General features: G+C 39.4%; 1 long non-coding RNA gene across 3 annotated transcripts in view; it reads left to right on the top strand.

Moving 5' to 3' along the window:
• The window catches only part of LOC137864499 (uncharacterized), a 33,018-nt gene extending 8,186 nt beyond the window's left edge, over nt 1–24,832 (top strand). For 2 of the 3 annotated variants that reach the window (XR_011101525.1, XR_011101526.1), the window contains 4 exons: nt 9,711–9,803; nt 9,923–10,069; nt 20,573–20,683; nt 21,963–24,832. This is a non-coding gene — a long non-coding RNA (uncharacterized lncRNA). The remainder of the gene's footprint in view (nt 1–9,710; nt 9,804–9,922; nt 10,070–20,572; nt 20,684–21,962) is intronic. The other variant, XR_011101527.1, reaches the window with a different exon arrangement.
• The last annotated feature ends 2,284 nt before the right edge of the window (nt 24,833–27,116 follow it).

The following is a 27,116-nucleotide window of genomic DNA, read 5'->3' as shown; positions in this document are numbered from 1 at the left end:
GGAAGCTTGTTGACCAAAGGCAAAAAATGCTGAGAAATGCACCAGAAGTACAGGTGTATGTACAAGTACAAGGGTATGGGAGTTTGACTATCTTGCAACCGTGTACTGCAATTACTATTCTGTTTTCTCATTGTGAATATTATTGCCTCAACAATACAGTTGTCAGTAGTAGACAGACCTTCTGCTTAATGTGGCTTTGCTTATCTCTGTTCTGGCTAACTGAAGTATTGTGTTGGACTTCCTGCTCCTTGGTTGTCATCATTATTGATTGGAGTTAGCAATGACATAGTGTTTATGTCTTTAGGGAAAAAAAGACACAGCGAGTGAGTGCATAAGAAAAAATATTAATAATAAAAAAAAAGTTCAACAAATTTCCCTAATTAGGTCCTGAGTTAGAAACTAAGAGCATTAAAAAAATAATCTTAGCCAAGGTTTTAATTGTTACCTTTGTTAGAGCTGCCAGGTATGTGTCATCTTGTATGTACGTAGCTTATATGAAGAACACATCTGAGGAGAACAAGGTGTTGGGAACAGAATCACAACTCCAGCGGATGCAAACACAAAAAAATTGGCCACTCATATACCAGCCTTGGCCACCTTGGATTTTAATAAGTTAGTGTATTTCAAGTAGATAGTGTATTCTTTAAGTGATGAAACTTTATGTTAAAAATGCAGTTTTTCAGTAACATATGGTTATATGGTGTTTAGATTAACAAGGTTCTAATGAATATACTCAAAGGAATGATCAAGGCTTGGCAGAGAAAGCTAATTATAAATTTCTTCTAATTCTACATCTTGAAATGGTGATGGTTAATAAAATGTGACCAAAAAGTGCATGATACTTGACCCACAACAAGTCAAGCACTTTGTTCTGTCTGACATGTACATATGTGTACATGTGTGTGAGTCAGTTTATATTGATGTTTCCTTACATGCATTAGTTCATTTTTTATAATGATATTACAGTTCTTTGTAGATGTACAGCAGCCCCATATCAATTAGCACAGCTGGTTTATGGGTTCTGAAATCAAAGCCTGGAGATCAAAAAGGGGCTCCTTCCAGGATTTGAGTATGGAAGGGAACCTGTGGCCTTTCATTCTGGAAATAATCACCCTTTGTTTTCTTGGAGGCATATGTAATGTATATACATTTAGTTGAAAAGAGAAGCCCGGCTCCATGTGTGGAAATTAAGGGTGTTAAAATGAGCAGCATCTGGTCTTGAGGAAAAAATGGAATAAAATGAATCAGAGACACAGTGAACCTTAAATTATTTAAACTCCTCCAGTGGTAGTGTTCTGTAATTGCTTTCCCTTTCTGTAAATGTTTCACAGCTGTGAAGTTTCCACGTGAAGAGCTAAAGTGCTGGCTATTGTACAAAACTTAAGGCCAATTTCTGCTTGCTTTGCTTGCTTGTAAAACCTCATCAGGCCTGATTCTCCCTGTCTTGTGCTCTCTGCAGTCAATTACACCTGTGCAAAGTGGTTGTAAATTGCTACTATTTGAGGGAATAGTTTTATCTCACTTGGTATCTTTTTGTAGACTTGCAGACAAGGTGCAGTGCCATGCAGAATCAGGCCTCATTTCTTACCACCAGAGGAGTTGTACTTGATAACCAAGACCTGCAGAAATAAATATGTGAAAACAGCAATAACTTCAGATGAGCATCTAAAACACTCAGACCCTGGAAGACAAGAGGATGACAGCAGCAGGTGGCTTTACCTTTCCCTGGACACTTAGAGATACAGGCACTGACCAGTCCCTGTTAGTGAGCTTCCTGGGGGAATCAGGCTTTGCAAGAAGCTGAGTACAAGATACCCTTACATAAGTGTGATGTGTAGATTTTTTTTTTTTTTTTTGTTCTGCCTTATTAATGATCTGGAGCAATGGTAGCAGTAGATTGCTCCTGCAGTGTTTATTTATTTATTTATTTATTGACAGCAAGGAACAGCCTAATATTGCTTCTGTTGCAGTCCCTGCAAGAAATGTAGGTCAGTACAGAAAATAGTACGGCAGTGTTTCCTGATCCTTGGAATTGGCAGACAGGTGAGAGAAATAGGGATGCTCACCTTTTAGTCAACCAGAGGCACCTTACAGGGAAAGATGGTTGGTCTATCTTAACACAAAAAAAAAAAAAAAAAAAAAAAAGTAGAATGAAATGCCATAAGCTGGTGACATGGCTGTTCCAGTTTGAGTTTCATCTTGTGAATTGGTTAGCCTTACACAAATGGAATTGAAATTTGATCTGCTTGCTTTTTTTTTCTCTTGTAAAATTCAGGCATTCCGACCAGCAAGTCACTGGATTTTTTTGCTAGAAAATATGCTTTTCATATGCTTAGTTTTCTGTGTAGTTTACACTGAAATGAATCTGAGAGTATTTCTGTGTATGACAGTAATGAATTGATGTTAGTAGAAATTCTGTCCTGCTATGTGTAGCATTTCTAAAAGAATTTATTTTACTCTTAATATCACTACAGAGATTTTAAAACAGATAATTTGAAAAGCAATTCCTTTTATTTTGACTGCAGGCAGGCTGCCACAATTTGGAGAAACAAGAGAATACAGAGTCCTCATTTTAACTGAAATTCGCTGTGCTATCTGTCTGATTAGCTTTTATGCCTTTGTGCGATTTCCAACATTGGTGTACAGTTCACCTAAGCATGGAGACGGCCCTGTATTTCCTTCTCCCTCACAGAAAAAGCATGCACCTACAGGTCAACATTTTAAACCACTTGGATCTTCAGAGGTGTTTGGTGTCTCCTGCGTAATCACAGAATCACAGAATTTCTAGGTTGGAAGAGACCTCAAGATCATCGAGTCCAACCTCTAACCTAACACTAACAGTCCCCACTAAACCATATCCCTAGTGATGTAGCAGTGCTTGTAGTGTTCACATCAAATGTGGTACAGAGTTGGTCACAGAAGAGATTTTTATGGACAAAAGTTGGAGATAAGATGGGAGGGATGGAAAAGTACATCCCTGAGGAAGTAGGAGGGGGAGTAAGGGACTGGCTGTCTTTAATATGACCTTTGGGCTCAAGGACACAACTATATCTATTTTCATGGGGGACAGGAACATAACAGTACTTGCATGAGACATCTTTTTAATCTTACTTCAGCTAATGTAGATTTGTATTTACCCAAGAGGAGGAGATGACTCCAGAGGATGTCCCTAGAGAGCTGGTTACACTTGAGTAGCAAGCAAGGTTTTGTCAGAATGACCAAAATGTGGATGTGAATTTATGTAAGACTATGGTGATCAAGAGTGGGATTGGCCACTCAGTGTAATGGCATAAATATTGGTTTTGTATAACTCCTCTGCAACTACCCTTGCAAGCACGTGGCATTGGATTGCTTGTCTCCTGTGTTCTGTCTGCTTGTCCTCAGCATTTCTTTATGGAGGATGAATGGTTGCTGTTGTGCCCGATGTGATTTTGAATATTTTGCAGTGCTTGTCCTTATGTTTTTTTGACCTACTGTTTTTTTTGTTGTTGTTCTGGTTCCAGGTTAGACTACAGTCTGTAGGAAAAATGCAGCCACACTGCACTGAGAACTTAAAATGCTTGAAATCTGAAGTGGTTTAAAACAGTTCCATCCTTGAGAAGTGTAGTTCCTTGATGCTACGAAGAAAACTTAATTAGTTGGCATTTACCACCCCTATCCTATGGTAGAATGAGCTAAAAAGCTTTACATAATCGAACAATCCTGAATTTAATGAACTTGCTTATTTAAACAGTGTATTTTTAGAGAAATCCATAGTCTACTTTGTAAATTCTTTTCGGATCTTTTTATTTTTATTGATTTTGATTAGCCAACTAATTTGTACATAATCAATAAATGTGATGCTGATGAGCTCATTTTGAACCCTTAGCATAGAAGGCTGAAATGAAGAAGGGATTAGCACAGTGTTTTGCTGACATTCCAATCTATTTTAAGTGAATGCAAACTTTCTAATAAATATTTAATGGGTAGTTGTTTGTGGTTTAATAGAATTATCTAATTCTATTAGAATGCTGTTTGGAGATTTACATGTACCATACATCACTGCCGAGGATATGGTTAATAATTTAGGCTAAGTGACTAGTAATTGGAAACATAGTCAGATTAAGTAGGGACTTTTTTTAAGGTCATCTAGGGATTTAAATGCTATGTATTTGCTGTATAATGGCAACTCTGTTCTTAGATTCTCTCTTGCACAGAAGAACTAATTTGGTGAGTTGGGGACAAGCCTTAAACGTGATAACAAAGCATGAGGCCCCTGGGGTTTATTTAATATCTCATCCTCTGAGTTAATGAGATGGAAAATAGTTCACTGTTTATCTACAGTAGATTGAGCAGATGTTGCCAATTCAATTTTATGGAAAGTGATCTCTGAGAGAGTGTCTTCTGCCCATTACTTTTTCATGTGTTGAATCTCTGCTGCCTTCTTCTCAGCTTCAGGAGAAGGTTTTCCACACTGGTCATGGAGTTGATGGAAGATCAGTGCAGCAGAACTTGGTAAATCTAGTTATTGTTAGGAGGTTTTGCGAAGAAGGTTTGAAAACACCTTGGATTTTCAAATGCTTGAATTAGTGCTGTAAACTGAATGGCAAGGAAAAATGTTAAGTAATTGAGGAGACAGTGAGTTAAGTTACTACTAGAAAAATACAGTGCAAATATTTCTCTCTTGCTTCCACTGTAATGAGCATTGGTTTCAGATCTAGCTATAGAAGTGGTGATAATGGTATGCATAGAAATGTTTACTTCATGTACATGGTTTGTGAAGAAGAGAACGGTGAAGCTGAATTTGGGGCCAGGATGAACATGGTTATGATAGGGTGTTGGTTGTAGTCCAGACCACTTAACTGGAGCTCAGCATGTGCAGTTTAACAACAAGATTGTCATCTTCTGTGGCAGTTTGCAGATTTGAGGACAAGATGAAGGCAGAGCTGAGTCAAGAGTGCACAGCTCAGCAAGAAGCTCTGCATACCAGCTAGCCCATCTGCCCCTTGAGATGAGTAGGCTGTCACTCATTTTTGCACTGTCTAGCAGGTAAGATCCTCCTGGTCTTTCTTCTAGTCTTCGTTCTAGCCATTCACATGGTAGTATCATATCATCACTTTTGTATGTCTCCTGTGGATTACAGAGTGTTCAGGTAATCTATTCTGTCAGTATAGCAGATGCTGACTGTATTTCATGAGGTGTTTGTTCTCATCTCCATGAAGATGTGCATCTTCCATGGGAGAGCCGGAGGCTGCACACATTGCTAGACTTCTTGTTTTCATGTTGACCCAGCATCTCAACTCGCAGGCTTAATGGTGTAATGCAGTGGGTGTGGGACCACTCCTAGGCTTGGGAGAGTTTAGTCGCTAAAGCTGGGATGCTTTAAGAAGTAATCTTGTAAGCAGGAAAGTTCAAGAGGCAGGAGTACCACAGTCTTCCTGCTGCCACTTCAGTTTCATTCTTTGGGCTGCCTGTTCTTAGCAGCTTGAAGATAGAATATGTGTTACCTACCTGATGCATGTACTCTGCAGAACCGCTCCTCAAAGAGCACTTGCTTTCTGAGGCTGTCTAGGTATGATTGTAGGGTGTGACCGTTTGATAAAAAGACTGAATTTTTACTCCCTGCCCTTTATTTTTTTAATCAGAGGTAAGTTTGTTGATCAGACTGCCGAAGTTTGCAGCTCTGGGGAATAGCATGTCACTGGTTAGCTATGTAGTAGTATACAAGGGGATGGTGTCATAGGAATCCTTAACTCTGAAATTGATGGGTACTGATGTAGGAATATAGGAGTCTTAAGTAGTGCTGATACAATATATTTCCTGTTTGTGTTTTTACCATCATTATATATTTTTACTTGGTAAATTTAATTAAAGTGTATTATTCTATAACGTTGTTATTTAGTAATACTTGCTCAAACTGGACATGTGCACTGCTTTGGACACTTCCTCGCTCTGAGACTTGTATGGATTTGCAGATGGCTTCTCATCTTGACAGTTGTAAACTTGTGTGCAGCTGCTTCCATTCCTTGAGGTAAACCTACTGGAGGTGAGACCTTGACCTCTATACTGAATTTGTGTGCATGTATAGGCATGCATACATGTGCATGTGTGTAAAAAAAAAAAAAAAAAAAAATAGATCTCCCTAAAGCATTCTGAGCAGCTTTAGGGGCATTGCTGTTCATAGTGTTCAGCAAAAGCAAAGTGAGGTTAATGGGCACTGCACTGACACAAGATAGAATTAGAATTCTTCTGCGTATTCTATTTTTAAGCTTCTCTGATAACTTTTCTGGACCCTTCTTGGATAAAAGAATGGCATCAGCCCAGTTCCTCTGCTTGAGTCTGTTTGCTTTGTTCATTTTCTATTCCTTACTTGGTAGTGATGTGTATTCTGTTCTCTGGAGAGCAGTTGAACTACTGAGAGCTGTTTGTTCCAGTTGATATTCACTTCTTGGAAGCAATGGTTTTATGGGCTGGGACAGGGATCGTTACATTAAGCAAGAAAATAACTTGAATTTCTTCTGCCATTACTTAACACGCAGTCACAATCTCATATAATTTCTGGCAAGCTCACCTTTACTTCCAGATATATATTGTTCACAGCACTTAGCATTCTTGTAGCATGATTTTATACCTTCAAATTGTTTTGTAGCTATAAACTAATTAATCTCATAACACCCCTGTACAGTATATTTATTTCTGCTTGAGTGGCTGTGTGGAGGATAATAGGCACTAAAGCAGTATACTACACTTTGTTTTTGATCAAATTGGCTGTGTTGTACTTAATTTGTGGTTTAGTTAGAATGATTACTGTCAGAAGTAGCACCAAAATACAGGTTCTGAAAGATACATAAGGTCTAGTTTTTCCTCTAGTGCTGATAGTTGGTCGTGCTGCTCCAGTAATAAAGCAGGAAAATGAAAATACTGCAGTTATGAATTCTGATCATTATTACTAATTAAGGACATATTCTTTTAAAGGTGGTTACTTTTTGTAAAAGCATAAAGGATAACTTGAAAGCACTGAAGTCTCTTCATTGGGAATTTGAGGAATGATAACCTCCTTTAGCTGTCTTCTCACTAACTTTTTCTAGACAAGTGTCATCTGACACCTGGTGCACTAACTGTGGACACGGTATGACCCTCTGTCACAGTAAGTCCCTCTGCTGTAATAGCTGAAAGTGACTGTGGGCAGAAAACGTCATTGTGTCAGCAACATTTCCTTCATTCCTTCATCACAAATTCAAAACATAGCACTGTATGATCTACTGTGAAGAAAATTAGCTTTGTCCCAGCCAAAACCAGTACAGGCTGTAAGTTAAATCAGTTACTGCATTATTCTGTGTCTGGAAGTCAGTTTAACCATTTTCTTCTTCACAGTAAGTGCGTGCATGAAGAAGTAAACATCCATCTCACTCTGATACATCCTGACGGTGTCTTTGTGTTTCTGATATGGAATATTGACTTGTAGTCAGCCCTTAGGGACTGACAGATGTGCTTTTACACAAGTGGATAGTCCCGTAGAGGTCAATCTGCTACAACTGGGCAAGGAAGTATTCATTTTAAAAACAACTCCCAAAACCTACTTCAAAAACAACAACCGTACCAACTGTGTACATTTGTGATAGTGTGTTTATTTTTTTAAGATGTTTTGTATGTTTGGCAGGAATCTCATCCTGGTTTATCCCTCACTCCTGAAAACTGACAGTAATTTGTGTGCTTTTATGTGCAATTTGGATGTCTTTAAACCTGAAACTTTACCACCTCTGCTTTTCTTCCCTGCTTAGTGCAGTAGAACTGTGGCTTCAGATATGCATTTGGGTTGGTATTGCAGGAAATTAAATGAAACTAGTGATTTATTTTTTTTTTCAAGGCTGTGGATGACAGGAAGACAAATGATGCCACTTGATACAAGGGAAAAACTTAAAAGGAATTGTATTGTGTGTTTTAAGTATGAAGCAAAGGAAGAGAAAGTATTGACTTGTATGTAGTGACTTGGCAGTTGTGTTGATTATAGAAAAATACCTGCTTTGGGAGATGACATGGAACTTGAGTTTCTGAGGAGCAGTTTGAGTAAGGACCATCATTAGGTATTCTCCTGTCAAAGGTTTTTGCCAGATCAGTGGGCTAACTGGGTTTTGGTCTAAGACCTGACTGGGTAAGGTAACCTTGTTTGTCCTCAGCCAAGGTTGAGACACCAGTCAGCAGTCTGTTTGACTCCAGCTGGGAAGTGAACAACTTATTTTGTTTAAGTAATGATTTGAGGGACTCGTCAATAAAATCACTGATACTCTCCAGTGCAGTCATCTGTCCCTGTCTTGGTGTAACAGCTTGGAGCAAAGAGGAAGGAGATCCAAGTGAGCAAGCAGATTAGGTTTCCTTTTATTTTCTTTCAGTTCATCAAGACACCTTCACATCTCAGGGCTGATTCAGGATGGACACATAGATGTGTTTTTATTGTCCTTCAAAGCGGGTCTATCTTGCTGCATTAAAATACTTGAAACTTATATGTGGTATGCACATGTTCTGGCTTCATTCAGAAGTTCTTGTGACAACACTGATATTGATTGTGGTGTACTGCTTGGTGTGTTCTAATTATGAACAATATGTCTTCTTCATAAATATTCCCAGTTCATGTTGACATAGGCAAGGATTGAACAAGGCTACCTCAGCAGGGCATGGTGTTTTGCTAACACAGCTGTGAATCTTGTACAAGATAGCCTCTGGCCAGTGTGGAGAGCCAGCAGGGGCAGTCTGTGTTTCTTCGCATGCGATCTGCCATTTTAGTTTGACTGCATCCCTGTTAAGCTCTAAGGGTAGACAGAGAAACACTTGAGTTGATTTGAACTAATTGAGCTGATCAAGTGTTGCCGATTAGTTCAATTTGTGCAAAGTCCCACTTGTCCTTGTCTTCACTTGGAGCAACAGCAGTGTTAGCAAACCAATTGCCACATCAGAGCTCTTGTTAGGCACAGACAATAAAGAGCTACACCATTTCTATATGGGAAGACTGACAATCTTTTTCAAAAATCACTTGCTTATGAAATTTAATAGACCCTTAAGGCCCTTTTTACTTCTTTCCTGTAGGCTACTAGTGCCCCAGATGTAGAATTTCATGCTGTTAGGTGACTAGGTATTGTACACTGTATTTCTCTTTAGCAGGTGTTAGTATTTTAATCTACGATGATTTTATTTTTAATTTATGTTAATTTTGTATTTGTACTTTTTTATACATGTACTTTCTTTATACATGGCTTCACTTGTATAAAGTTCCAAAGACATCACTAAAAACATCTTAATTGCAGAATGATTCTTGTTCTCCTGAGCTAATGCACACAGTAGGGAAGTGAAAAGCATTTTACAGATGTTAATGAGAAGTTGTACAACACCTCAAAGCATTGAGAGAGATGATGAATACTCCCGTCTTACAGGAAGGGAAGCTGAGTCAAGAAAGGTTATTAGGTGTTAGGCAGGAAGATGAAGTTAAAGATGGAAACAGAACCTAGATGTTACTCCAAGTCATGTGATGATGGACTTCAACTGTGAGTTCATCATTTCCTTACTAAGACTGCCTTGTTCTGTTATCTGTTCAGGTCTTCTGTACAAGCTTAATATTCCTGACATAATTATGGATAACAAAGCACAAAATGCTATTATTTTTAGCACTAGAGTAAGGGAGTTAAACTCTGTTAAGCAAAAGCAATAAATGACCATGCACGTCCAAAATTTTCTTTCAGATGTCCTTATTCTTAGCAGTGTTATGTTCACCCGAGGACAATGCTACAAGGGTATAACAAGTGAAGAGCCTTGGGCTGCCTTACGGCAAGCAGGTACTTGCTATATTCTCTTCTCCCTTGGATAAGTTGGTATTAAAAGAATTTGGGATGTAGCTGTATGAGTACACATAGTCTCCAGTGGTTTCATTTTTGTCTGTGTCTTTTTCATACAGATTCATCTGATTGATGCCCAAACAAACTGCGCTACAATATTTGGAGCTTCTTGCAATACAAGAGTTCTTCTCCTAAAGCACTTGAATCCCTTTCCTTGCAGGACTTCCAACATTTTTACAGTGTAGGAGTTCCCTGTCATCATTAAGGTACATATATACTAATGTTGGTCTGTATGGAAACAGTGCCTTTTTAGTTTATGGCTATTAAATTAATGTGCATAGCACACAAGGCTAGATTTTTCTTATCCTTACTCATGATAGAAAGTACTTGAATTCCTTGATCTGAACTCTTTGAATCACTGGGACTTTTGGGGGTACCAAAACTTGTACATGGGAGTAAATTTTGCCTTGGTCTAGATCAGCTTCTTTTCTTGGTACAAGGTGAAGTCTTTAAGGAAGAACCCTAAAAATAAGGTTAAAATTAGTAAGCTAAAACTTTAATCTCTACCTTGAAGTGGAAAATTTCTTTCCAGTAAAAACAGTTTGTTGGTAAAACAAAAACAATTGTGAAGCAGTCTGTACTTCGCATACTCCCTTTTTCATTTCTAAAAGCTTCTACTTCTTTGCTTCCAAATGCTTCTGCAGAAAATAGAAATATTTTGAAGCCTCATGAGAGCTGACATTTGGTTGTTCCACTTCTCCCTTCTGCTAACTGCATTCCCCATGTTGCAAAATATTTAAACACCTTGAGCATTGTGGGAGAAATAGTCTGCATTTTAATTTTTGAGATAAATGTTTTGGTTCTTCTCCAGCTACCTGTCCCCCAAAAAAGATCAAATGCCTCAGGGTGTTTTTTTTTTTTTCTTTTTCCTCTTTGTTTTCCCTCTCTGAACAGTTCTAGTTCCACATTTATGGGTAGTACACTTTGTTAATCTTTTTTTCAAGCTCACTGCATCTGGAAGACTTGTTTTTTAATTTCTGCATTTGACAGCATTCAGTGCATAGGCACTCTTGTTATTTCTCCTTTGTCAGTGAACCCTCCATGGGTGCTTTGTTATCTTCTATGTGGTGACATGGGAGACAGGAATACTTAAGGAAAAAAAACTAACAAATGTGATTTTGAAAAACAGAACCCCTGTCAGAAAGACCCAAGGGCAAATGTAGTACATAAAACTACCTTTAACTCCTGTTTGAAAAAACAAACTAGCAAAATAGAAAGGCCCAACCAGCCAGACTTGCACTAAATTACAGATTGCCTCTGTGCTTTTGAATCAAATATAAACTTTCTCTGAAAGGAGCAGATGGCTTTGCTTTGCATGGAGATTTTTTTGCTAGTATGTACAGCTGTCTATAAAAAGATGTGTTTTAATGAAACAGTACTTTACAGATAGTGGAAGGTAATCCACCTGAAAATCTGGGGGAATTACGCATTTGCAATTTAGGTGTTAGGTATTTGTGTCAGAGGATATGCTTGTACAGGTCGAGTCAACCCAAAGCTGGATCACAGCTTAGCACTAACTGATGTGCTCTTCCACATAAAGAGCAGATGGGATGTGTCCATGGTTACTCTGAGAAGGTGAGGAAAGTATTAAGGGTTGACCTTGTTCATCCTGCTACTGCAGGAGAATGGGAGGAGTGGAGGTGTTGCCCCAGTCCCCGCTCTGTATCCATGAAGCGGCTACACTTAATAAGAGTGTCTGTTAGGGTGGTGGGGCAGGAAGCAGATGGACTTTGGGTGTTAGGTTATTTCTCATGGTCTTTAACCTAAGACAGCTGCTCGCTTTGCCTACCCGAACAGCCAAATGTTGCTGGTATTATGCTGTGTACTGCAGTGTACTGAGAAGTTGGGAAATGGAGCTGAGGTCTGTTAAATGCTAAGGGTATGTGGTCCAGTGGACTGAGAACTGTAACAGTGCTTCTTGCTTGGAGGAGCAAGTTCGCCCAGCATATCCTCTTAGTTTTGTGAAAGGTGCATGGTCACATATTGTGAAGACTATCTGAAGAGGACTTCAAAATCATAGGCCTATGTGCAGTGCTTTCTGTGTATGATGCTGTGGGAGCAAAAATTTTTTTTTTTTTTTTTTTGATCAGAATTTGTAACATAAGCAGAGGAAATGCAAGGCATGTTGTTTCCTGGGTTGGCACAATTTATGTGGGGAAACAAGTACTAGATTGATAATCAAGGGAAAAACACTGAATGTGCCCAGCTAAAAGGCAGTTCAAAACAGTAAGGTTGCAAAAGGTAAGAAAAAACAAAGGGATGAGTTAAAGGTTGATAAAATTAGTATGAAACTAGTAACAAGTGTCAGGTAGTTGTGAACCTGTAGTACTCAGCCAATGAGGAACCAGAGGAAAGAGTAAGTGTTGGGAAACAGGGCATAAAAGATATGAAAACTGCATCTGCAAGCGCTCTCCTGCTTATGAGATGCCCACCGTTACAATCACGGATAAAATGTTGCTTGAGATCCTTGCCTGAGCTTGCAGTGTTAGCTAACTAGTGTTTCTCACAGCTACTACTCACACTACCATGTGTTTCTGGGTGCCTTTTGTTGAACACTGTATTACCTTCTTGTAGCATATCTGCAGTGCTCCAGATTACCCCATTCACCGAGCCACCACTGAGGGGAAGAAGTACTATTTTGTGTTTATTTCATTTAACTTTGATCTTCTTATGCCTTGGAGGTTTTTTCTTTTGGAAAGTTTTTTTGTTGTTAAGGTGGAACAAATATATTACTACAGAGACTCTCTAACAGCAGGGAACTCATCTGATCTGGCAGGAGTGCTGTCTTGCATATCACTATGCCTAGTCAATACTCTATTATTGCAAGTTAAGTGGTTTGCTACAGTATCCTGTGCGCATGGTATTAGAAGGGATGTTACCTAATTTCCTCAGCAATAATGGTATAAACAGTATACATTTTTTATTATAACAGACTAACTGTTGCCTCCCCTGAGTTCATGTTTCTTTTATATACAGTTAGCATAGAGGAGACTGACTCATAAATCAACACAAAATTAAATGGAAAGTGCAAAGTTCTGGAAATGTGGAATTTATTATAGACCCAGAGGTTTGGACTCAACCTGCAAACCAACTTCACCTGGCTTAGTAGTAATCTTATTTGACTACAATGTGCTTCATTAATTTCAGTTGAAATTTATTGGAAAAAGTTGAAATTGGTTGTGTGGCAGGGGTAACCACCAACCTGCAGCAAGTAACAATGTTGAAATGGAGTGAGGAGAAGATAATATGTATCTGTTAGATGTTTTCTGTTTGTTTGATTCTTTTTTTTTTTTTTTTTTTTTTTTACATTTTCCATCCCATGTGGGGGGGGAGCAAGCACACACTAGTGTGTACAAGATGGAAATAATATGTTGTTAACTTGACAGTAAGATAATTAAAAAAAAAAAAGCTACAAAAGAACAACAAAAAAGTTTAAAAATGCATTTTTCAGAGTTCTTACATTTGTATACTTGTTATACTTTCAGAGCAGTAATTGGACTTCATCATGTATGAGTCTGCAAGACAAATGCTAGTAAGCTGCTGAGCTTTATGGGAGCTTGTTCTTCTCAGTTTACAGGCGAGATGAACAGTTCAGTCCAGCCTTTATGCTTTAATAAACACTAAAAGCAAATAGAAAAAAGGCTAAACACATATGGGAGTCAAGGGCTTTCTGGCGTCTCAAAGAAATGCCAATAATGGTTGTTAAAATGTCATAAATCAAGCCTTTAAAACAAAGATTTGACCTTATCTAAAGACATCTAAGTTGAACTTCTTTTCCTGGGAAAAAATAAGAATTTGCTGCTACTCAAAGCAAATCTTCCATCATATCTACCTTTATCGTAGAGAACTCAGTCCACTGAAAACCTGGACTCATTCTCTAATTGCTTCCTGAAGGCTACTGCTGAAGCCACTACAGTTGGAAACTTGCTGTCTTGGAAAGGACCTTCAGGGGAAGGGCTGTCTCTGTGCAGCATAGAAATGCACATAGGCTTTGTTGGTTACTTTCATGACTTCAGGTGGGTCTCTTTATGAGGCAGGACTGCAATAACTTGCCAAGAGTTCCTATTTTTAATTACTGCTTTCCAATACAGCTTAATTTAAAAAAGAAAACAAAAAGTGCAAAACATTGGTTTGATCAGTAAATGTCTTGCTTTAAAACTGTTCCCATCCAGAGGTTACAATATAAAATCTTTAAGAGCTGTAAGGGAAGGGAAAGAACTCACACTTAGGGTGTGAGAGTAATGAAGTCTGCTAGCTGTGCACTTGGTGAACTAAAGGGGAGCTTCAGCCAGAATTACAGGGCTGAAGGACTGGAAGAACCAGGGAGACCAGCAGGAAAAAGTTAGACTGTGAAACTTGGTTGTTATTTTTTTTGATTTGATGTGAGTAGATAAGACTGTACTGAATGCCATGTGCTTTTCAGTATATCAGGATACAGCATTTGTTTTTGGCTCTACCTTTGTGGCAGGTTGTTACATGCTCAGGTTTCTACCTGAGCGTTAGGCTGGGAATTCCACACAAATCTTCCTAAAGAGCAGAGAGGCCTTGCCAGGAGAGACAGTCCTAGGTAGCTGTTGCCTTCTTGTATGCTTGGAAGATTCGGGAAGCCCAGCAGGTGGCCAGAAGGCTACTAGAACACCTCAGAAATGGTGGCAGCTGGCAAATAACAGGTTTTCATACTGAAGGAGGTTTTGTTTCGGTAACATGCTCTGATCTGGCTTGATGCCATCAGCAGCCCTGTATCCTGCAGAAAGGAAGAAATTCCAGCCAGATGTGTACATAAGAGATCTGTGTGGTTACTGCGGCCCACAAGACAGTGTACAGCTCCTTGTGTTTTTCAGTTAATTGCCATATGAAATGCTTTAATTTTAGACCAGCTCACGAGAACAGGAGAGGATAGCAATCAGGATCTTCAAGGCAGCTGAGATGTTGAAGGTGGATAGCCAGAAGGCAAGCCATGTGCTTATAAGGACATGGCTCACTTGAGTGTGCAATATGCTAACTACGTCTGGCTTTAGCATAATCATCCTTGACTAATATGAGAAGGGAGAGGGTTTAAATGCTGAATAAATAAATTACTTAATTACATGTTATCAGAGAGGAACAGATGGTCAGTTTAGTGTGTTTTGTGGCTGCTTACACTTCCAAGAGAGGGTACAGTCTCATGGATTCTTGTACAGAAGATTTCCTAGTTTCAGTAACTTTTGTATAGGTACACTGCACAACCTACTAGTGTTACCTTTAAGGTGTGCCTTGCAAATGCCAACTAGGCATTTCCAGGCAACTAGAGGGTCTCACTGTTATAAGGAGTTTAAATTTCATAATGCTTCCTTGTTTCATCATTGAGCAACTGCGTTAGTGTGTGTTATTCACAAAGGTGAAAAAGGTCTCAACACCACACAAGAAGGTGGTGGATGGCTGTATATCCTGTCACATGGATATTGTACCATGTATTTTGCTGAAGCTGTGGTAGAATCATAAATTTCAGTCCAGTTTCTCCTGAAAGAAACTGGATTCTTGTTCTCTGGAGTTGTTATTTTAGAGAAATTGTGTCAGCTACTGCTAAACGCTTTTCTCAGCTTCTTAGATCCAGGTGCCTGCACTACTCAAAGTTGGCTTCATCCAGCATGGGTTGAAAGCATGCTTAGAGGAGGAACGATCCATGTGAAAAGTCAGATGAGGATTTGGTCTGATGTTTTTCTTTGAAATTCAGATGTGTCCCAGTTTAATTTCTAGGTGGAAGATTGCTACCAGTTTAATTTGTTGCAGCCACTGTCTTGCATAACTTCACTGTAAATTTGGTGTGGTAGGGGTACAGATAAGGTTTTCATTAACCTATTCCTTCTTCCCTTCCCACTTTTTTTTTTTCCTCAAGAGGAACAGTATCAGGAAAATTAAGTGTAGTTGAGTTTCAGCTTTAATTTATGATAGTTTCCTAAATGAGAACGAGAAAGAGGAAGGCTTACCTTTTGTACTCCTGTACTGCGTGAAGAGAAGATAAACAGTGAAAAGAGAATTCTGTAGTGGTCTGAAGCAACAGTAATAGAGAGTAGACTTGCCACCGTCTTCTCAAACAGTGTTAAAAACTTATTTATTACTGTTTTATAAAAAACTACCACATGTAATACCTCTTAGCTCCCTGCATGTGTACAGCAAAATCAAATGCAGTAACAAATCTTTGAACCTTATGAATAAGGCCTGTTGAAACTGAATTTTAATTCAGGGTCCATTCTCAGAATCAACTTGATTCATAAATATTTAGTTTTCTTCTATTAATCATTTATTGCTCTTCTTAACATTTAAGAAAATGTTTTGTATATATATTTAACTTGGGTCTATTTTTGAGCTGAAATGGGATATTGAGGATAAAACCTGAAGTTTAGTTAGCTAGGAAAGCATTGGGCAAAAATGAGTGCTAATACCAGATAGTCATCAACTTGTTAGCATCCTTAACTCCTCTCCTACATGTATTCTCTTTGACTTTAGGTCTAGTGACACTGAAAGTCAGGGAGGGCCTTAGCATTCAGGACTAATGTATGCTATGTGCCTATAGCTAGTATAGGGGATTCTAGTGTGCTTGGAGGTAAGAGCATAAGCAATAGAGTAGCATTGACTATCCTGTAATTAGATTAATTAATGTGATGGAGTAGGCTCTTTATTGGATTAACTTAAAATGGGATTGTATCAATGAGTAGCAAGAGGAGGAAAAGCCATATTAGCTACTATTTGCTACAAGTAGTGCTTCAGATGTCTTGTGTGGTATTGGACAGTTACTAAAATGAGATTTACTGTAACTTTATTGTAACACTAGATTTCTGGATTGTATCTAAATTAAATCATTTTGTCATGTGCTTTACCCCCCTCCAAATCTTCTGTGTAATTGGCAATTTTCAGTCTTCTCATTTGCAAAACTCAAGAAACAGAACTGGGGGTGCAGCACGTTAACCACTGCAACTTGGAGTCATGCTTTTTTTTTTTTTTTTTTTTGAATGGTGAAAGATAGGTTGTCTGTTTTGATGGCAATGTGTTGGAGGGAACCATACTGAACAGCTAATGTCCCAGTGAATCCACAAGGACTTCCAGTGACTTGACACGTCAGTGGAAGCTGTCAAACTTTTGTCAAAGGATAGACCTCTGTGGGATTTGTATTCCTTCTTGCCTGCCTCGGTAAGGAGGCTTTGTAGAACTAGAAAAGCTGGGAGTGTTGAAAACTAAAGAAGAGTATACAGATGCCTAAAACACAGTTATAAAGCATTTGTAGTACTGTCTGAACTCTTCTAGGACTATGAAACTTTTTTTTTTTTAAATTTGTTTTTGCCTGAAAATCTGCATACAATTTGAATGAAATTGAATATGTTTCAGGGCTCAAGCAGCATGTCTTCAATCTGAAGCAAAATGGAGATGAATTTCAATTAGATGTTCCCATTATAATCTGTCTCCACCTGTAGTTTTCATCAAAATTGCTAGTAAATGTGATATAATGTATGATGAGGATTTGCCCACTAGCAGCAGTGTGCCCATTTGTTTTTTAAAGAAAAAGGCAAAATAATTAGCCTGATGTGTGTATATATACATGCATATATATATATGTATATAGCAGTTTTCTACAGTGAATGACTTTAATTGTGATGGGTAACTTGTATAGGGCTTAAAAGTCAATCTGTATGTATGTGTTTTGTGTATGTAATACATGTATTCTTTTCATCTTCATGATAATGATCCAGATTACTAATTAGGTTGATAAAGTGTTTCAAAAGACATATTGTGATTGTTGCAGAGTAGTCAGCTGCTTTAAAATATCTCTTTTGTAGCAGTGCTTTGTTCTGAACTTGATTTTATACTAATTTCTTAGATATGAGCTCACAGGCTGAATTCTAGAGTGGTAGTATTAACTCAGGCTTATGGGCTGCTCGTGATGTGTTTGTCAGTGGCATGCACCTGCTGTTGCTGCAAAGCTCTTTTGCCTTAACGTAGCTGTTGCCATGCTGAGATGTTGCGGTGCTCTGAAATGCAGATTATCTACTGCTGCTTAATATGCACCACTTCCACAGTTGGGAGGTATCTGCTCCACACAGGTGATGATAAAATGGGTTGTTGCCATCCTTTCTCACTGATTTATACAAAAATCTTCAAGATGTGCTGTGTGCACACAGATGGGTATTGCCTGAAACACAAGCCTGGGTCATTTCCCATCTAAGAAGTATTTCAAAGCCATGTTAAAAGTACTTGATGTCTTGCGCTTTGAAGATGATATTTTTTTTAAAGTGGTTTCATGACAGTAATGACAGTAGTATGAGGTCTAAAAACTTTCATTAGAATCAGGATTGCTTGCTTATTTGCGTGTCTCTTCACTGACATCATCAACATAGCTTACTGCCCTTAGCCAAACTACCAGTCTGGTTTAGAACTGTGTAAGTATAGTGCAGTGATGCTGTTCTGCTGCATCATTTTGGTTGGCTTGGGATGTATGATTTACTTGTATTACTTGTGTCATAACACTTAAGCAAGAGGAAAGGAAATTACTGAATACTGCAGTGCTGTTGAGTGGGCTTGGTGTATTCGGATTAGCTGTAGTGTTGGGAAACCAAGGTGAACGTAGTTGTGATTCAGTGCTGAAAGGAGGAGGGTAAAATGTAGTGTTGAATTGAAATGTGTGGATACAGAGATACTTTGATTAGGTTAATAAAGTGTTGTCTGTTCAGAGGGACTTCACAGAGCTCTTGAATTTGCTGATGAATTCTAATTTCTTTTTATAGGGATGGAGAGTAGTAAGTGGGCGATACAAATCCTTGTGCTTTGGGGAGAGACTTGGTGTCTTTGGAGCGCCAGAGTGTCTGGGGGACTAAGCCAAATCTCTAATATGTGAATAAGTGTTTGGCTTTGCAGTGGGTTTATGTGGCAAGGCTTTGGTAGCTGGGGGCCATAGGGGTGGCTTCTGTGAGAAGAATCTAGAAGCTGCCCCATGTAAGGTAAGGGCCCCACTGCTGACCAGAGCCAAGACAGTAAGTGATGTTGTTTGTGCCTCTGAGAGCATATTTAAGACAGGGAAAAAAGTTGTGTGCCACACAGCAGCTGGGAGAATGAGAGGAGTGAGAAACAGCCTTACAGGCACCAAGGTCAGTGAAGAAGGAGGGGGAGAGGTGCTCCAGGCGCCGGAGCAGAAGTCCCCTGTGGTGAGGCCCATGGTGAAGCAGGATGTCCCCCTGCAGCCCATGGAGTACCACAGTGGAGCAGGGTTCCACGCTGCAGCCGTGGAGGAGACCACAGTGGAGCAGGTGGCCCTGCATGGACGGAGGCTGCCGCCTGTGGAAGACCCCTGCCGGAGCAGATTCCGGGCCGGAGCTGTAGCCCGTGGAGAGGAGCCCACGCAGGAGCAGGTGATCTGGCAGGAGCTGCTGCCCGTAGGGGAGCCAGGTTGGAGCAGTTTTCTCCTGAGGGATGGACCCCGTGCTACGTACCCATATCTGGAGCAGTTCTGGAAGAGCTGCTGCCTGTGGGAAGTCCATGCCAGATCAGTTCGTCAAGGACAGCATCCCGTGGGAGGGACCCCACAGCACAGGGGATGAGAGGGACCGAGAAGGAGCGGCAGAGAAGAAGTGCTGTAGACTGACCATAACCCCCGTTCCCCCATTCCCCTGCGCCGCTCGGGGGGAGGAGGTGGAAGAGGGTGGATGGGGGGGAAGGTGCTTTTGGTTTCTTTCCTTTGTTTCTCACTTCTCTAGCTTGTTAGTAATAAGCAATAAATCTGAATATGTCCCTATGCTGAGTCTGCTTTGCCCGTCACAATAATTACTGTACAATCTCCCTGTCCTTGTTTCAACCCTTGAGCCCTTTTCATCATATTTTCTCCCTGTTTCTCATTGATGAGGGGGAGTGAGAACGGTTGTAGTGGTGCTTGGCTGCCCACCCGAATAAAACCACCACAGTCCTTTTTGGTGCCCAACGTGGGGATCGAGGAATTTGAGATAAGGATGATAGTTGAGAGAAGTAACAGGCAAAACATGGACTGGATGATTGTTATGAATGTAATAATTGTGAAGAATTTAAGAAAGCAGTAACTGTGAGGAATATGTTTTATGTTAGTGTAATGAAGAGATGAGGGGTGGTGTGTGTGTAAATTGTCCACCTCATCGGTGTTGTGAAGATGTTAAGTTTATTTTGGCGTGGGGAGTTATTTTTCTTTTCAATGTTAGTGAAGTTTGTGGAGATTGTTATAATTGTAAAGTAAGAATATATTGTGATTATTCTTAAATATGCTTTTCACAGAGGTGAGGTGTGGGATGTGGTGGGTCTACACAGCCGGTCAGTGCAGGTCCACCTGCTCCACCGTGGTTTCCATGGGCTGCAGCGTGGAACCCTGCTCCACCATGGTACTCCATGGGCTGCAGAGGGACAGGCCTTTGGTGTGGCTTGTTTTTTGTGTGATTGATAACTAAGATGGAGCTGTCCCTTCGCTGCTGAACAAGTTGGTACCTGCTTATTTAAATCTCCCATTACTTCCATTGTGGGTCTCAGGGAATCTGCACATCCTTGTATTTGATGTTACAGGATGGCTAATGCTTTTTTCTGGGCTGCCACTGTTGAGACATCAATCTTTCTATTCTTCTTTTGTCTGTGATAATGCAGCAGTCCCACTGATGGGTCACTTGACTGAAAGTCGGCATTACCAAGTTTTATTGGTAATCACCATTACTATATATGTGTTTCAGGCTGGAGCTAACTCTGGAGTTGTTGTATCATAGTCTTGCCAGCTGCTGACATGTGCTGACAATACACTTCTCATGAAGCAACAATTTTCTAGAAAAATCAGGTAATCTTAGGTGAGTGTGTTAGTCTTATGCTGTGGTGAATAGAATTCACCTGTGGGCTTGTGGGTGAAATGAGAAGAATTCCTATTCCAGTATATGCATGGTAAACTTATAGAGATAGCAGAAACCTTAGTACCAGCAGCTAAGAAGGCGTGAAGAAAAGGCAGGGGTTTTTATGAGCTCTGCATAAAAGCCATCTAAATATAAGTGTTAAAGTTGTGATGCGCTAGATTCCAAGACTAATCAAGTGGTCCCTCATGGGAGGTGTAAATAAAGCTAAAATAGGCTCTTGCCTGTGTGCTGTGAGCTGCCCTTTGGGCCGGGCCTGACGCTGGGCTACATGGCGGCCTCCCTGTAAGTGGTGGGGGGGGCCCTGGGCCTCTGGTTGACTGACGAGAGTAGGGGATTGCTTTGTGCCTCTTCTTAAGCCGTATTCAGTCCCTTCAAACCAGATAAATGTGAATCTAATTCTTGTGGTGAGCTTAGGCTCAGCTTGTGCCTGGCACTTTGTCGTCCTAGCATTTGTTCAGCACTTGCATTCCTTTTGTTCCCTGTATCTCTGGTGTGAGTCTGGGGTGCGCTGGAGATTCATGGGGTGAGGGGGATCACCAGGCCTCCATCTATTGTGGTGGGACTTTGGTTCGACTGACATAGGCTGTGATGCAACCCGGCAGATTCTGCCCTTTGAGGGCACCCCAAAGGCAGTTCCCTTGTGGTGGGCTGTGCCCTGCCCTTCCTGGTGAAGTATCAGTTCTCAGCCTATTTTGCTGTACAGAAGAGAATGCCAGTGCTATGTTTTAAGACAAATGTTGCAAAAAAAAAAAAAAAAATACTCAAAACAATAAGGAAACAGCATAAAATCAAGGTCTTGATGCCTAAAAATTATGGGTTTAGTAATAAAAAACAGAACGCAATTGTTTGACTGAAGAGAAAAACGAGGCATTACTACAGCAGCAATGAGCAGCAAGATTTCACTGAGGCCAAAAGCTTAGCAGGCTTCAGGGAAATGCTGGATCAGACAATCCCGAGTTTGCAGGATATATGTTTAAGCAGAGCTTTAGAAGGTGCAGTAATTGTGTACTTTGGATCCAATTTCATTGGGTGTTTAGGAAGAACCTTCATTGAATGTCATGTGATGTTTTAACTGCCTTCTTCAGGAGTTTGTAATACTCTTACTGGTATTAATTGGTCTGTGATCAAATGAAAACATGGGAATAAAATAACTGCATCTAACTGGGTATATCAGCCCCAGCTGCTAATGCTGTGTTACTCTTTTTGGTGTATAATACAGATGCATAGATGTTTTATTTTCTCTTGAAAAGTCAAGACAGTAACAAAGGCAAAAAAGGGAAAAATACTGGTTCCTTCACTTCATTTGGGAATGAATGTTATATGCAAGCATCCTGAAGAAGATGCTCTTAAACCATTAAAAGGGATGTGAACTTGGTGACAGCAACTAATGGGATGAAGATGGAAAGTATTGGCTGCAAAATATAAATTGAGGATTGTATAGTGATGCATAAACACTAAGAAGACTCAAGACTTGGGTTAGACCCAAGTGCTCAAGGTAAGAAGACAGCTCTTGAATTATTTCGGATGGCCTAGAAGCCCACAGCATTGAATCACTCTTCAACAGGTTCAGTGTCTGACATTGTTGAAAAGAAATCTCCTTCAAACCACCCGTAGCTGTTAATGGTCTGCTGTGCCAAATGAAGGATAGCAGAGAATGCCCCTGGTGGCTGGGCCCTATCAACTGAGCCTTCACCTGTTTGGTGCCAGCATTGTGGACTTAACATTTTTGGCACGCATTTGCATTTTGTTTAGGTAGAAACGGTTGTATTAGCATTTACTAAGGAGCTTGCTATGCCTTGTGTTACCAGAACATGATCCATTTTGTGTGGGGTGGTACGGAGCACTTGGAAAATAAGGTCCAACTTCCAGTTGTTTCATCTGCTGTCTTTCTAGAACTGTCCAAAGGTTCTTAAGGGAAAAGCTAATAGCTGCTGATAGAAGAAAGTTAGTGGTCAAGTGTTTTGGCATTTCTTATTTTCCAGAGCCTGAGCTAGAAATGCTCATGCTGCTAACGAGCATCTAGGAAGACTCCTAATGAGACTATCCTGTAGTAAATGAGTGGTCTTAGGCTTCTATTTTATTAAATAATATGCTTAAATGTTTTCAGTAGCTAAGGAACAACATCAGTTGCTCATTAGTAAGCTTAAGTTATCGCTAACACTAAATAAATAATTACTAGCATTAAATATACTGCTCTGGAAATGTTCGTACTGAGACTTTATTTCACTTTTGTCCTCTTTTTGTTCCTGACAAGATAAAAATAGATGATGTAGAGGAAAAACTTCAGGCAGTAAAACAACAGAAAAGAAACTGATGTTTCCTTTTTTTTTTGACCTTCATCGGGGAGGAAAAAAAAAAAAATAGTTGCATGGGAATCGCTTCAGTGGCTTGTCACTCAAGTTCTGACCGAAAAGTGACTGTGATTTTTGATGATTTCATTCCACAACTTGTGACTAGTTTTTTATAAAGACAGATTTCTTCATCTACAGCTTCCTCAAACTGTATTTGTCTTCCTTCTGTTATTCAAAGTTTTCGCATGTGGTAAGAAGAAAAAAAATGTTTTTCCTAACATTGTTCAGAAAGGCAATTCTTTTGGTGCCTTCTCTGCAGCATGATAAATACAGTTCAGTTTAGAAATTGAATATCGGTCATGGTTCTACAAAGCCTATTCACATCCCACAGCTGTTTTCAAAGGGTTTAATCTCAGCACTTCTCAAGAGTTTGTTTTGTTTTGAGGCTCTCCTAAAGAAAGGAGTTTATTCAAACTGGCCAGCTCCAACAGCTAATGCAGCATCTCTGAAACTGCCACTGAGCCTAAATTAGGTTGTCAGAGTCAACATACAGATCTAGTGAGCCTATTAAAATCTTAATAACTTTTAAAATTGGACTCTGGGTAGCAAAACATTGCCCTGTGTATTAGATCTTGAGTAGATAAATCCATTAAGCCATGTCTTATTGCCTTTCTTCTCTTTGTAACGAACTGCCCAAAAGTGGAGGTTAGAGGAATTTTTAGAAATCTGAACACTTTTAATATTGGAACACCATAAAGGAGTTGTCATTGAACTACATGCAACTCATCCAAATCAGTTCTGCTGTGTTAGGAAAGCTTCCTGCTTTTTATTGTGTCCCCTTACTGATGGAGTTAGGATTTTTGTTTCTTAGAGGAAGATTGTTGGTTTTAATGAGGCAAAGTATGGGGAAGACAGCTGTAGTGCTTGTTTGTTGCCTGTTACTTAAGAGCCCATGGTCCAATCCTGATCTTAGGAAAGGAGCTGTCAATTACATCTAAAGTCAGACTTTACTGTTTCAGCTTTAGTTTTGTGCATGAGGACGTTACTTGAGTCCAGTAAAGTTATATAACTTTCTCCTTCTGCTTCCTTCTCTCCCTTCAATAAAGTGACAGATAACTGACAGATGGCAATATCTATAATGCACTGCCATAAATTGAAGAAGGAAACTCCGATTTACTCTGAACAAGAAGGAAAATTCTTATGCCACAGTTCTCACATACCACTGAAGTTCTCCTTCATTAATGGATGCGAGTGGGAGGTCAAAATTGAACTTTTTAATGGGAACAAAGTTGCAGCCTTAATTATGGAGGAAATTTAGATTACTCATAATAATCAACCCAAGATTGAATGTTAAGTTTGACTGGCAGAAAAACATCTGTCATCATTATTACTATGTATGAGACTAAATCTATTTGCAGACAAGTACCAAGTGATTAGACAGAACTAGGAGAAGTAAAAGGACTTGGGAGAAATTCCTTGTAATTCTCTTCTGTCAAGAAGGATAATTAGTGGCCTTTAGGATATTTTAGCCAGTTGTAATGCTCTCAGAAAGCAAATTAAATAAAACCAAACGTGGTCATTTATGACAGCAGTAACTGTAATGAGCCCTTTCAGTGTGCTGTACTGTGCTCTCTGCATTGTCATTTATCTCAGTGCAAAGTGGATATTAACAGAGAATCTTTTATTTGTACAGCAATTAATAACTAAAGGTGCAAAAGATGAGCTATGTACACCACATGTAACACACTGTTCACATTCATGATTTAGATGAATAAATGTTTTGGGATGCAGTTGTCAATTCCTCGTTGGTGGATGAATATGTACACTGAACTTTGAAGGGAACCATAAAATGTTAATTGAGAAATATTGTATATGGCCAGAAATATGCCAAAATAAATATGCAGCCTGACCTCAAGGGGGGTCATCATTGGTAATTATCAAATGTATAGCAGTCTCCATCAGAATTACTATTTTCTTGAGTAAATATTACCAGCTGTGATGGAAGATGCTGCTAAATTTGCATGGCTACTTTAAGTAGACTACTTCCTCACTATGAAAGGATGAACGTGGCACAAGTTGTATCTGCTAAGCAATCTAAATACCAACACTTTGGCATTATTAAAGCTCAGTTATCAAGAAACTGTGATCAGAGGATATTCTGATACTTAGATATTTAGACAAAACATTCTGTTAAAAGCCCGAGTTAAAGAGGAGGTGATAAAGATGATTAGTTCTGCCATCTGCAACCAGTGGTGGTTTATCTATGGATTTTCTTCTAAGATGGTTAAATATTCCCCTTGCTGTTTAGATTCTATCCAACAAAAATCTGATTTTAGATACTCATTTAAGAAAGCAGTCTTTGTTAGTCTGCTGTTCATCCTAAACCACTGATCACAGGATAAACATGAGTGAATTCAAACTGAAATATAATGTGCAACTTATTTACAATAAACTGCTAGGTACATTTTTTTATTCCCAAGCACTTGCCTACCAGTGGTCCTGTCTCCAAGGAGATGAGCACTACTGAACAACATGATGTGAGTTTCTACTTCTCCAAGGAAGCCTGGCTGTCCTTCTGTCTAATAAAAACGGCTGTATACTGAACTCATTGAATGCCCAGATAGTTTTGTATCTTCCCTATCCATCAAAATGACCAAAATATAAGTACCTGCAGTATTTGTGTATTTTGTAGACAACCCACTTGTATTACTTCGTAGTTTTGAAATTCACATAATATCAATTAGTAGGAAGTATGGCTCTTCAGATTAGGTGCTTGTTTTGGGTTTAAATACACTATATGTAGCTGATAACTTATCACCAAATATTTTATCACTGAAGCATACAACTGTTTTGGTAGTGAAATTGGGCAAATGGCTGGATTTGGAGGAGACAGAGAAGCAACTAGGTATTTCCATGCAGCATGGTTGTCTGCAAAACTCATTCTTTAAGTTATTTTCAAGCTTGGACAGAGGAAGCTATTGAGTATGTGAGGAAGTGAAGGTGGTGGTGCCTTAGATGTGACTAGTCTTACTAAGGCTTGATTTTAAGCATGAGGTTGTCAGGTGATGTATGAAAAATCTTACAGAAGTTACCTGTGTAACACTAACAGACTGTTTGACATTGCACTGCATGTAGGGGAGAAAACCCCACATATTGGAGGATCTCCAAGCAGCTTGCAAAATATCCATTAATTACCCCTCAGAGGGAAATGATACAAAGACTTGATGCATCACTTGCTTTGGAATCAGAAGTTAGTTGGTGTTAATCTGTAGAGCAACATTGCTACCATCTCTTAAAAGTAAGAAAGTAGAGTTTATAGACAGAGCATTTATTTGCAGTCAGGACTTTCATACGCAGAATGTGACCACCTGATATTTAATTTAAAAATAATAATAATAATGAAAAAATCCCAAGGCGTTTAGTGGCTTTGTTTAGTGAAGATTTTCATAGCTCGGGTGTTGTGTCATCTGACTCCTAAAGTGAAGACTGAGATTGCTTACAGCCTCCACAACTGAAAGAGGTCAAGAGCTTCAGGGACTTCTGTGGCTTCTTGAACCTCTGAGCCTTTGCTAGATTTTGAAATTACCGAAGTCTCACCCCAACTGTTGGGTGTTCATCTTTACAAGTATGTTGTGTATAAACCTGCCTATCGTTACTGTGGTGGGTGGTGTACAACAAAGGTCGGGTTTAATAAGTTTCCATTTTTTTCAGCTTATCTCTTCTCCCTGCCTGTAAATATTGAAGTCATTAGTCAAATGCGTAACTGCTCCTGTCTCTAGCTCCACAAAGCTTTTCTTCTTCTAAAGATCTGGTCATGGTATCACAGTAACTTTTTCATGCTCATAAGGATACTCAGACTTGATTTAGTTACTGTTCCTAGGACAACAACTTAGAAGTTATACGAGAGAAAATTCTTATTTCTTATTAGGTGTACTAGTTACTGTAACTATACTATATTTTCTTATTTAGTTATACTGGTGAAATTTCTTTTCACTTTTTGAAAATCTGGGCCAAAGTAGCCCACAGATTGGGACACCCAGTACTTTGTTCTTTGTGAGTGTGTGCTTCCATCAGCTGCTTGG

Source organism: Anas acuta, chromosome 14, assembly GCF_963932015.1.
Source record: "Anas acuta chromosome 14, bAnaAcu1.1, whole genome shotgun sequence".
NCBI classification, from domain to species: Eukaryota; Metazoa; Chordata; class Aves; order Anseriformes; family Anatidae; genus Anas; species Anas acuta.
This window is presented reverse-complemented; position numbering and strand designations above follow the sequence as displayed.